At 41.7% G+C, this 13,218-nt stretch overlaps 1 long non-coding RNA gene across 5 annotated transcripts in view; it reads right to left on the reverse strand.

Moving 5' to 3' along the window:
• The window catches only part of LOC111267533 (uncharacterized), a 41,440-nt gene that overhangs the window by 19,466 nt on the left and 8,756 nt on the right, over positions 1–13,218 (reverse strand). For 4 of the 5 annotated variants that reach the window (XR_002684694.2, XR_002684692.2, XR_015313856.1 and 1 more), the window contains exon 2: positions 8,513–8,673. This is a non-coding gene — a long non-coding RNA (uncharacterized LOC111267533). Of the gene's footprint in view, positions 1–4,470; positions 4,690–8,512; positions 8,674–13,218 lie in introns of those variants that run through there. The other variant, XR_015313857.1, reaches the window with a different exon arrangement.

Genomic DNA, 13,218 nt, shown 5'->3' on the forward strand with positions numbered 1-13,218 from the left:
GTGAAGCTTTTGCGTTGCACCGTTTACGTCCTGCTCCCCAGATACTTCCCCCAGGTTGTTTGCTCTCGTTTTCACAACCTGCCCAGTTCCGCGGGTTCGTGACAATAGACTCAGTATATGACGATATCGGTGGATGTGTGCGACAGCCGTCTAGCGACACAGTAAAGGGGGCATAGCCAGCCACCAGCCAGCTGCGCCTTTCTCGGCTACCGCCGCTAGAATAATTTGTCTTTTCCAAAGGCATTAAACTTTAAAATCCGAGCCCCAAGATAAAACTGTACTGGAGTGCAAGCCGATAATGATGATGACAACGACGCGCGGCAACGACCTCTGAGGTCGGGTTAAGAAATCCGCAGACCTGTAGCCATTGGCGCTGCGTTTCGCTACTTGATACTGGCAATATCAGCGATGGCATCCCGAAATATATTGTCATCTCATTTCGAGTAATGATTATGAGTGTTTATTTAAATACTTTGCGGGCCTGGGTCAGATATTTGCCACCTTTAACCCTTGGGAAGGTGCCAATTTCTGGCGCCAGCTGAGCGAAAATTTAAAGGTACATGTTGCAGGAAACGGCTTACTTGACAGCAAGTTCAGAGTGAGGCCTAAAGAAAAACAATGCATCACTTTACGACAGTCGACGAATCAGAGACTATAAGTAAAAAAAAATCAGTCAAGAACGTTTAAACACTCTACTTAGGTGGTCTTACGCACGGCATCTGACTAATCCGAATTTGTCGACACGTATTGCGCACCTTCCCAAGTTGTGAGCAGGTGCACTTTCGTCGTACAAACGGTTTTGAATATTTCTCACATCGAATGAAATTGCATATGAAACAAGGTTTTTCGAAATTATTCCCTGAAGCTTTAAGTTATAGCAATGGATCTTACCGGCGATTATCAGGCGACTTGTTTAGGTATAGCACTTGCTCATAACGCTGACTGACTGACTGATTCGAGTTACATTCCGGTTGGTCCTCTCGTCTGTATATCGAAATGAAGTTAGCTGGCCGTGATTTGTACATAGCTAATTCTGAACAAGTCTATTGCCGTTGCTTACAATCATTTGTTGGTATTACACCATAATATACAAATTATTAGACATTTTGAGCAACTTTAGGGCTACAGATTTTTGGTAAGCTGGACAAACCCGGCAATAATGTATTTCAATATTATGGCGTTTAATTTACGCAGCGTCCCAGAAAAATTTGATTTCCAAATGGAAAAGATGCGCAGAGTTTTTTTTCAAAGGATTCGCAGTCAAAATGGACGACCTTCTGTTTGCCATAGCATAGCTAACTAGCTATCTTTGGGTCATGCGAAGATACTCTGGTAACTCACGATTACTTTAACAACAACTCATTAAGATTGGCTATTCATTTCAGTGTTCGTCTTCGTCTGCTATTGTTTTTTTCCGTTAACTTGGGGCCCTTGGACGCGGCCTGAATTAATTGCTTCTATTCTTTGAAATTACCGACTGCCATGGTGAAATGAGACTTCATGTCATAATGATTTAGTCGACGCAATCTGTTGTACAATGCAGCTTCGAAGCCAAACGGCTCTGAAGGAATATTGTGCAAGAAGAATGAAGCATAACACGGTTTTAAGCTTGCGATACCTAGATAGAAGAAAAGTCAAAACAGCAACATACAAAGTGCAACCGCTGACTACAGATGTTTTATCATAAACTGAGAAGGCCTGTGTAAAATACGTGCAAGGTTATTTTGCGATCGTTGCAAATGCCGACTGCGAAAGAAGTGGCCGAGCGTTTAAGTTCCATTTGCGCCCCTCAAGCCGACCTATAGTATGGTTAAAAACCTGGTCCGGTTTGAGCCCATTTTTTGAAAATCGCTACTGCCGTTGGCAGTTATTACTCGGGCTTCCCTAAAGATTGTCTCGAGCCCCTTGATGACAGATGAATGAACCTCCGTTGTTAACTGTTGAAACATTGATCCCTTTGAAGGACGCTTATCATTGCAATATTAGGCTTAGCAATATGAATACGTCTTCATAGAGTTACCAGCTACAATTCAGCTCCTATTCTTTATAAGGAAAAAAAAAAGAACAAATAATAGCCGCTCAACCTACATCTTGTCAATGTCATAGCTGTAGATTTCTACCCAATTTCAAATGAATTAAACCGTTGATTGATTGATTGAATGATTCAAAGTGAAAGTGCTGGGAATACGGTTAACCCTGCTTGCTTAAGTAACATACACAAGGGGCAAATGGATGGCTTCTCATGACGGTAGATATCGGGATATAGATCTACCATTACTATTAAATGATAATGAATAACTCTTAGTTTATTATGCGTATACTCTATTGATTTTGATCAACTCATTCGTTCATCAGAGAAGGAGTCACTTCGGATCTAATTTCCCTTTACTCTATCCAAGATATGATTTGTCAATTGAGACGGTGAAGACAATCAATAATATTCACCAATAGAAGATGATCTGTTACATATGGCAAACAGATCAAACGAACTACATTTCAAGAAAACTTGCATCGGCTACTCATGAACAAATATTATAGAACAAATACGCATAGAAAAACGTACGAGGATCACCATCGTTGACATCATATTCAGGTCTGTTTGAAGCACCAAACAGATTCTGTTTGTTCTTACGCCATAGATTTGATTTTTTGGCGCTTAAAATTTGAATGGGCCTAGCCTCTCGGTTGCAATGTAAATGCTACTTTGTAGCGTGGCGAGAAGGCCAAAGCCTGTAACATTCAATACAAACCTGATCGCATTTTCTCACGTTTCTCACATCTGTTCCCTGATAAGGCTAGACGTTTCAATACTCATAGAGAGCTTGGATTGCTTGTCCATATAGCAAAACTTACCTATTTATAATGACCTTGCCCTTACGGGCAGCGATGCGTTTAGGGATTTGAAGACGTTTCGGGAGCACATCCATATTATTATATTCGCCTTTCGAAACGAAGTACTACCTTATTTTATGTGCGGGGTCCTCGATAAGATTTCTTATGAAACGTTATACAAATTGCTCAAAATACATATGCTTCTAACGACTACTAATTATGAAATTTAGATAATTTTTTGGAATATTTGATTATATACTTGAACATTTGGAGTGTAGCACACTTTGGGGTGAAATTAACCTCGACAGTGGCCTTTTTCTAGTATTTTCTTCGTGCGAAATTTGTACACAAAAGCAAAGGCCTACTATTCAATAGGCTGTACGTGAATTGAGGCCAAAATTTCGATCTAGGCGCGTTTTCCACGAGCTGGCCTAATAATCATCACCCCAGTGTATCGACACATGCGCGATGGTCAAGGCAAGGTTGAATTGTAGCAACATTTCCTGTCACCATATCGATTTTCGCATATAGTGCCGCTGCTGGTGATTTTATCCTTATTGTTTAGGTAACATCTTGCTTTCTGTAAGTTAGCCAGACGATCATCACTACCGCGGTGATCATAATGGTCTGTGCTCATCAGTCAGAAACGCCAGTAAATAGTGGCTAGTTGAACCGCCGCTACGCTCCGTATTGTATCTGAACTCTAAATCGAGCATGACAGCCGTCGAGGCCTGTTTTCTCCGCGGAAACCTATTAAACAAGAATGCTACTTCGCCTTACAAGCCTTCTATACAAGCGCCTGTGTATGTAGGCGCTCGTACGAAGCCCCGGTAAAATCACTAGGTGCGAATACATCATATAAGCTGTTCTAAATACTTTCACTTTCTGCGTTGCTATGGGCAATGACATGCCGCATATAAGATTAGAAGCACTGAACATCCGTCTATTTTTTTTTGTAGTATGTTTTCGCACTTATTATTATTGTTGTTATTACTTGTGTGTGTGTGTGTGTGTGTTTTTTTTCATCGAATTAAATGATTTTGGTGATGGGGCCGCGGGTATCAATATCAGTAACACTTGCGGCTATTAAATAGCTTCGTTGGCCATTGTGATATCATCCACTGAGACACACATTGAACTTTTGTTGTGGTAGAGATTTAATGGCTATCGATTTAACGATTTACATATAAACATGCATTGAAACTCCTATGCATTTTGAGGTCGAAAGACATCGCGCAATTGTTCACGATTTCTACCGTCACCTCTTGCGTGCCCCACGTTATTATTCCACGCGTCTAACGACGTTTGCCACAACAAGGAACTTCGTAGGCGTTGACATTCAATTTAACTATATAGAATTAACTTTTAATGTAAATGTGCTGCACTTCCGATTTAGCGCCCGCTAGGGATTCATGACTGAGCGACTAATAAAGACACGATATACCTGAGAAGACTTCAGATTTATGTAACCTCCTGACTTGAAAATCTATCTGCAGGCCAACTAAAACTGCCTTTATCTAGGTTGGCACGTACCTTCTACGCTTTCACCTTAAAAGTTTTAGTCTAATCTATATATAGAAATCGGACAACAACTCCGAAAAAAAAAAACCCAGAGAGAATCCCAGTCCTTCGAAATACCTGTTTTACAAGCACAGCCACTGCAGTGGACAGATGTGCGCGCATCGCTCCCGTCCCATATAATTCCTACCCAGATGCTCGTTCGTTGATGAGAGTCGCGATAGATGCTTCGATGTCAAGCTGCTTCGGTGATAGTCGAAGCGGACGCTGCAGTCACCCCCTCAGCCGATTCGTTGTTTTGCCACCCTGAGGCTTTCCTATTTTCCCACGAAGCGACTAATATTATCATTATTGGAATAGAGGTGCGCTAAGAGCGGCGTGCCCGCGTTGTATGTGTTGAATCAATCTCCGCTAGAGCAATAGCAGCAGAACCAAATCTGTCGGGCAACAGGGGCCCCACAAGCGGATCGAGACAATTTTTCGATAGCGAAACATAAAGCTACGTCACTTCGAGCGACGCAGAGCAATTGTGAATAGAGAATATTCATTAATTTACGGATTATAAACTGATAACTCGAAATATACATTTATGGGCGCTCAGTTATCAATGAGAGCGTTCTAACTCGATTGCGGGTGCCACACTAGCACCGGGTTTGAAGACAGGTGAGGCAATAATTACCATTGATGGCTCTGGGATGCCGCTCCTCTGATGCCATCCCATTGTGCTGGGTATAAGCCATAAGTACTTGTAACAGTAGAAAAATACATTCGTTCATATCCTATAGCTGTGGAGTATTAATTTCCCAGTCGAAGGCCTACGTCTCTTTTTTTTTCATACTATATATCGACTGTTGATAATCTTTTGCCTATAACAAAACCGCCTGGGAAACTTAGTAGTGCGCGCGCGATAAATACATTACTTAGGATCTATTAAAGGTAAAGTTCCAAATCACAAGTTTATCTAGGTAGCAAACGTTACAGTCAACATTCAGCATTTTAATAAACCACCTAAAACTGAGAAGCTCCACTGCGTTTATCTGAATATGAACTCTATTATACGCTAATGAGCCTTATAGCGGAAATGTTCTTAACTAAGAAGTTACAATGGACGTAAATACGCTGCATACGACAACGAAAGCACAACAATGATTACTAACAACTGTGCCGCTGCGTATGACTAACTGATCGTGTAATCATAACGTCTGGTAGTGGAAAGTACGTAAATCTACACGTACAGATGTATGGACATACCTGTGCCGTATCGAACGAGAACTCAATAGAGGCGTACACGCATTGTGCAGAATATGTTTTTTTTTTTTATCTATGCATATAGCGTTGCCGACTGGTCCCCTAACAACTGATCGCGAAAAGGTACGCTCCGAACACAGCTTCCTTGCAGCATCTGTTACACGTAGCCGGAAACTGACTGCATCTGATGTGGAAAATATTAATAGAAATGAGGAAGCATTCTCTCCTATAACGTGCCTTCAAGACGCGACCGTTAGTGGTTTCGTTGACGGTGTTACTGCGGTCGTGCACCTGCACGACTGGCGTCTTAGCAGAGACACCAATGAATGTTCACTGTGAGAAACAGCTTAAAGCTGCAACAGATCTCAATCTCCCATTCGACCCGATCACCGGTACCAGCCGATGACAGCATTTCTGATTTGTGTTCCTCAAAGCGGTTCATTTGTATTCGTTCGGCTTGCGGTTAAAAATCGCCTACTTTAACTTGCGCTGCGTGTCCCCCGCCCATCTTGTCGCCTCCTTCTCGTTGTCAGCTACCCGAAACGTATCAATGCCGCTGGCGCCTTTTGTTCGAAGAGACAGGCGGTATGACTCTGGCAGCAGCAGCACTTGGATCTGTCTTCATGGTCTTCATATGTTAGAAATTTAGTTTCATCTAGGCGTTATCAATGTACCCCGTCATCAGGATAGTTGTTACTATTAGCAATATTCTTACTTTCAGCGCTAAAAGTTTTCAACTCATGCGGCAAGCATAAGCTTGCGCAAAGGCAACGTTTTGTAGGAATTGATCGTTGTAACTTCATAGCGAAAGCTATAGCTGACTCTATTTTGGGATTTACTTGGCTATACTGGGCGCAAAGTTTCGTGACGTTATATGACGTTTCTGTTCAGAAGGAAAAAATCCAGAGGTGATACATCAAGATTGCATATGATAAGGTACCTCGCTACTTGTATACATAAATTACTAAACTGAATAGTAACAATAATAGACGAAAGCTAAATGTAAAGCTTTCCAAAGTTAAGCGGGAGAGACAGAACTGAATATGGCAATGGAAAACATTTGGCTTAGTTTATCCGGCCATCAACGTTTAAGACAATGTTTAGACCCACTGGCACTCGTGAAAAAAGCAACTGTCCTTCTACTGCAAGCACCCCCCGCTGAAAGCAGCCATCGCAATCATAGATAAGCGAAACGAGTAAACTGATATTGGACGCTGTGCCACACCATTTAATCTCTCCGTGACTCGTAAAATGTCGAGCTTCTGACTTCTGTATTTTTTCGTGGCTGTTACCGGTGCTTCTGTTTAGGTAGTTATAGTTGTGATGTAGTCACGAACCAGATAGAAAAAGATATCCCGCAAATATTACCGCGGTCGTTACCGTAGCGGGCGATATTGGCACACAAACGCCCACAACAAGTTTTTTTTGCATCGCGCAACGATAGCAGTTCGAGAAGGTTTATATCTAGTAGTAAGGATGGCGGGGAATAAACGTAAATTCATCTGTTTCTGGCCCTTGTACAGTGGCTGCTTTAGGTAACTAGCCAATAACAGTGTTCGTATTGGCCGAGACTGTCACTGGCCAATGTTGTTACCGTCGTGGTTATTAACGCTGTTACATGGCAGACATCGTTATTGGTGTCTGGCATCACAGAATGGCTAGAGGCCGTGAACGTAAATAGGAACCCTGAATGAACAGCATAATAACAATCTGACCGACGCGAACGTAATAGCTTCTGACTGAAGCAGAACAGCAGCGACTGCAACGGCGTCGGCAGAAGTGGCAGTAGACACCGAATACGCCATAGGCAGCTATAGTAACATAAAGATCGCTGCGGCTACGGCGAGACGAAAAGGGCGACGAGCGAGAACTGAAGTTAAAGGTGGCTAAAGCACAAAAGACGAAGGGTCGTTGATCCTCCTCATCCATAGTCGGCACAACGAGAATCGCTCAAACTCACAAATCGTCCCTCGCCGCCGGAACTGAATTAAAACAACAGCACAAACAACGCACAATGACAGAAACAAAAGTAGAAATATAGTAAATAGGAGGAAAAAAAAACCTAAATAATAGGTAACTCATGCTGGGCAGAAACACAGATAGCCAGACCTTATTGTCGGGTCGGATGGGGGCTGCTGAATGAGTTCATTCCACCATAGCAGACGAGGATGGCCGTTACCGTCCTTGCGTAGGTAGATGCATATTTGCAGGGCTTTTGGCTAACTGGAGGATTTCTCCTAACGACACAACGTGAAACTGTTGTGCCTCATAAAAAAGTAAGAATCTCTTCACCTTCAGGGTGGGTGACTAGCAAATCGGAACGTAGCGCTCCGGCATAAATCGGCAGCGTCGGGGCTGTGGTGTTACTTTTGAAAGGACAGTGAATACTCTAGGAAGACCGGTATCGTTCGGTAGTTTGTTAATTACTATTATTTACGTTTAGTTACAGAACTAATCCAGGCAGAAAAATCGTGTCTTGACGACTTTTCATATATCGACACGCCACGTGTATGTCTAGTCAGGTTCAAAAACTACTTTATTCATTTCAGTCTTTTTTATTTCTTTCAGGTGTTCAAATCATATTCGTGGTACTTGGAAGTAATCAAGTATGTTGTTACGAATAAGCTGTAACTTAATTACAGTTAGGAAAAAAACGTAGTCTGATAGAAAACCATTCATAAAACTTACATACGCCGTTGTTAACTAGATCTATACAGCCTCACCGCTAACGCACCCCACTTTTACCGCTAACCTAATTCAACAATAAAAGGACAGAAAAAGATAATAAGAACCTTTACTTCATATATGAAGTTATTATTATCACTATTGTTTGACTTTTATGTACATTCCTGTGGATTTTGGTTACATTTACAGTGATATTTCTCGTTACCTTACAATAGGCAATTAGACTCACCCCAATGCTGTCGAGTTTCTCAAAGCGCCGGAGCAGACGAAGGGCGAACGGCAACGACAAGGGCAATAGAAGCGATATTCGAATTTCACCTCTAGCGATACCAATCTGACCCATCTAGTTGTTGTGGCTGGTGTGCATACAACTACTAACCCCCGTAAGGCCTGTAAGGACAAAATAGGTATAGTAAGCCTGGGTATAGACACGACAGGCACGGATTCTCCACCGATTGAACATAGGCCACATCGTTTAAAACGGGAGACATTAATGCGCGAGAGGGTGGATTGCGACAGTGTGACCACGAAGAAGAAAAACATCATTATCAAGATGAAGGACACAGCATTGATATATAAATAACGTCTTGAATGAACTGGTAATGTTGAACATTCTAAAGAAGGAGAAAGCAAGCTATCAAAATAGCGCCCGAACCATACTTGGAACGCAAATAATTTTTCTAGTGGCGATTTGTCTGTTTTTTTTTTTATATTTAGAACATAATTACAATGCTATCTGTTTATCCGAGGTATCATTATTACAAAACCAGGTAGAGAGACGTTGATACATTATTATTAAACGATTTTTGAAAGAGTACTTCGGATTACAGAGACAGGGAGTGCGTCTAGGGAAAAGGAAGCAGATTTTGTCAAAACGAGTTGTGAGTACGACCCGAAAATAATTTGCTATGTTAAAAAATAGCATCTGCCTATTTCTAGCTAGAAATTCGTTACCAAGTACCAAAATTTTAAAGAAAATAGTTAGTAATCATGGCATCTCGATAGTTGCTAAGACAGCGAAGCTGAGGGCGTGATTTACTAGCTAGCTAGGTAATAAGTTCATCTGTATAGAGTAATGCTCTATGCGTTAAGTACTGGAAGTAATTTCCTATGCCTGCCTGGCATACATATACATTGGAGCGCGTAACGTTACCCATGTAGATGCTCTGTGGGAAGGTGGGACTTCCTTTAAGTTTACCGCACTTATAGCAGGCTCTAAAAATAGCGATACTTTCCCAGCGAAAGTGTTACACTCTTCGCATTTATCCTTATGATTTTCACGCTTGACTTAAGAAGCCGACTTGTACGATTTCCGCGGCTAGAAAAACGCTTTTGATTACATAATTTAGTTTTTGATTATGGAAGTTTAGTATGTTGTTTCTAGGAAGGTCCGCTTTATGTGTCTCTCGCTCAAATTAGTGAAATCGCTATAGGATGAATCTATCTGAGGTGAATATTGTGTCTTTATAAGGTCTTTTAACCTATACAAAAGCAAACAAAATAGACGAGAACAAACAGATTCTCTGACCCCGTTTGTCATTTGTCAGATTTCGCTTGCTCAAATTTTGATTGTTTAAATATATGTTAATATTGTTCATTAAGTTAGGTGACAAGTATCTTAAATAAATGTCAACTTATAAGGTCCGTCGATAAAACCGTTTCCCTTGAGCAAATAAGGCTGGTGGCTTTCACGCTGTTAGTGACAATAAACAGTTTTGCTCTTATTTATTTGAAAATTTTACCTATACTAGTTATTTCGACCAAGTAGGTCTATGAGATGTTCCACGTTACATTCCCCTCCTACGCATTGCTGAGTCGAACTTGTCGACAACATCATTCATTGCAGCCTTCAGACTTTAGATGAAGCTCATAGTGATGGCTTTACTAAAATGCCGGGCATAACCTAATAACAGTGCAGACTATTAACAACTACAAACATGTCATTGACTATCTGCAACAATAACAAAAATAGAAAAACAAGTGAGACAACAAAGCTTTTGGCTGATGTCCTTTAAGCAATGTGATTTAGGACCCAACGATTTGGTGTCACGCACTATAAATTTACTACAGGCAATCTAGCTAGGGCTTTGCCTATAAGGTAATTATAATAGTGACATAATCAAGTACCATTTTGTTTATAGCTATGCTTTGAGGAAAGATGAGAAAAAGCAAATCACTTGTTCACGATGCCATCAATAACGTGACTTTGTTGGCTTTTCGACTTGTGACCAGTCAGATCTGTTCGACTTTTCGCGACCATCGCTTACTTAGTGTTTGTCATCTGTTGACATTTATAGAGAAATAAGCCAAAAATCGGATTAAATCTACTCTCGCCACTGATAAAAACTGCTGCGAATTTTATGTAACATAGGAACGATGTTTAGCCTCAGCGACGCCTTGAGACGCTTAGCAAAATGCTCTGCCGCTACCAGTAGAACATCGCGGTCGCGTCAGAAGATTGCTTATCAAGAAACTTGGCCGTCCTTATGTTGGCATCACCCACCAATTGTCAGATCTGCAGTTCGTATGCAATACGTTAGACATACACGCGTTCGTTTGCTCTAGATACAAAGCATAACTCAGAAACAATAGGTCTAGGTTTTCCGGTGAAATGTACTATATGTGCATTATGGCCATGTTGTAGACTATAGCACCGAAGTGGGTTTTGTTGACGCCGACTAGCAGCGGCGGTGGTGGCAGGGAACCCACGAACTGCGGCAGAGGCCCAGGAGTTGTCTGGCCTTGATTCGTCTTTAACGTTTCCCGACTTCAGCAGCCGATCTGTATTGTTTCGCGCACTGGTTCGCTTAGTCGCCATATTAGCCGATGTCGGCTTTCTGCTGTTTCCTGTCTCGTGGTGTACATACGTACAACGGGCGACGCCTCTGTAACAAGCAGATTTTCCTTGCTGCTGCTGCTGGCGCTAGCGTCGTTATAATTACTGCAATGTCACTTATGCAACAAAAACGATAACAGAAGCGCCTACTTTTACGCTGTCGCCTGCGATCATCGTACTACATATTTCTGCGTATAATTCGTCCTATACACGGAGATATATAGCACGACACGTACACATACACACACAAGGACACGCGACAGCAAACAGACAGAAAAACGGACACCGGTATGCCACAGCGATGTGCCGTGCACGCAATGCACGTTCGTGTCAAGTGGCCAAAAATCATTATCATAGTAAAGCATTGCTGGAAGTACTAGATCGTTTCATTTTGCAGATCTCCCTTTTTTTCGCCTGCATTGGACACCAACCGCATCTCAACGACAGTAGCAAAACGAACGGTCAGGGCCAATTTACGTCAGACGCTTTTGGCAGCTTTCGGGAAGTTACGAGAATATGAGACACATCGGATCCTCTTCACTCAGGTTTTTAGTTTGTCCCTTTTGTCGGGCAAAACTTTTTTCGTCATAGTTGCTCGTTTCGAATTTATTTCTCGCGGAAAGGGCTAAGACGCACGCAAGTGGGCTTACGGCGGCTAGCTTTCAGTTGCCCAAAAGAGTGGGGGCCAAAAAAGCTAAATATTTTAAATGATGCACACAGAAAAAAACACGACGTTCCACGTACAAAAAATGTATCCTTGTACGAGCAGAAGAATACGTAACTGAATTTATCTATCGAACGTTTGCTGTTGGAAAATTATCAAAAATTGGCCGGAATCAATTCAGTCAAACCGGACCTCGTTGCTTTGCATTTAAACGTCGCCCACGCTTCAATATACTTCATACGCCAAAGCCAAAACAAACGGGAACAGATCCTAAACAGGGGTAGTTGAAATATTGTTCTTTTTTTTTCTTTTTTTATCTAATCTTTACGATATAGTAATACGAAGGGCAAATTCTCTATAGATGTCGCAGAAGAGACGTTTTGTACTAATAGGCGGAATGGTCGGCAAGTAGAAACGTATGGTCCACAGCTATTTCGTTGAAGAGATTTGAGACCATGATATAGAAATCAGGTAACAGTCGCCGGGAAAACTGCTCCAACGGATGTTTTGATCGCGCGTAGAGTGGGTATATTAATCTTGCCGGCTAACACGTAGACGAGTGCTCGATACTCTTATTAAATCGAAAATATTGATACAGAGATAACATTATTAAACAAGGGTATCTTTTGAACCGGAGAGTTTTTATCTTTGAGCGTTGATTTTTCACTAAAGTAAATTAATCCTGATGCGAAACGCAATTAATAGATCGATAGGTGCTGCGTTACGAAGACGTTGACACGTTTAGAATATCAGCTACTTTTTTCATTGAGATAAGAAGAATTTTCAATTTTTTGTCAGTGGAAAATTCGACACCTAGCTACGCTCGTTCGCTCGAGAGAATAGAATCTGGCGACACAAGAGAGCGTGACGCCGAGCTCTAGGCGTCTGTTCTGCATAATTTGTAAAGTATACTTATCTAGTCTGAACGTAACAACCGTACATATTGAGCCTAAGGATAACCATCGTTTCCACTCTATCCTTAGTTTACTTCGCATACAGCATCGTTAACAATTGGGTAACTTGCTTAAATACGCAATAGATTTGAAATAACTCCTAGCATCCCTCCTAGCAATCCCTGACTGCCTCAGACGGTTATAAAAGATCTTTTCAGCTACACCGCTGCACCTAGTTAACTGAAATTGAACAATATCAACTAGTCCCTTATGATATCCCCTCGCAATTACTATGATCGCCGACCAAGTCTTGCAGGAGAAATCCTGCACCAGATAAAAATACTTGGACGAACCGTAAAAACAGCATGAATGGAATGGTGGGGTGTAACTAAGATCGGCACTTGTCTTCTGCTACTTCACTTTGTTAGCTGCTGCTGCGCCTGGTACTTTCGATGGATTCACAAGTCATCACCTGTAGAGCCGCTCGGTTTTAGTCATTCTATTGCAAACGCAACGGCAAGCTCTAGATAAAAAGATGCCCT

Source organism: Varroa jacobsoni, unplaced genomic scaffold (genome assembly GCF_002532875.2).
Source record: "Varroa jacobsoni isolate VJ856 unplaced genomic scaffold, vjacob_1.0 scaffold_1198, whole genome shotgun sequence".
NCBI lineage: Eukaryota > Metazoa > Arthropoda > Arachnida > Mesostigmata > Varroidae > Varroa > Varroa jacobsoni.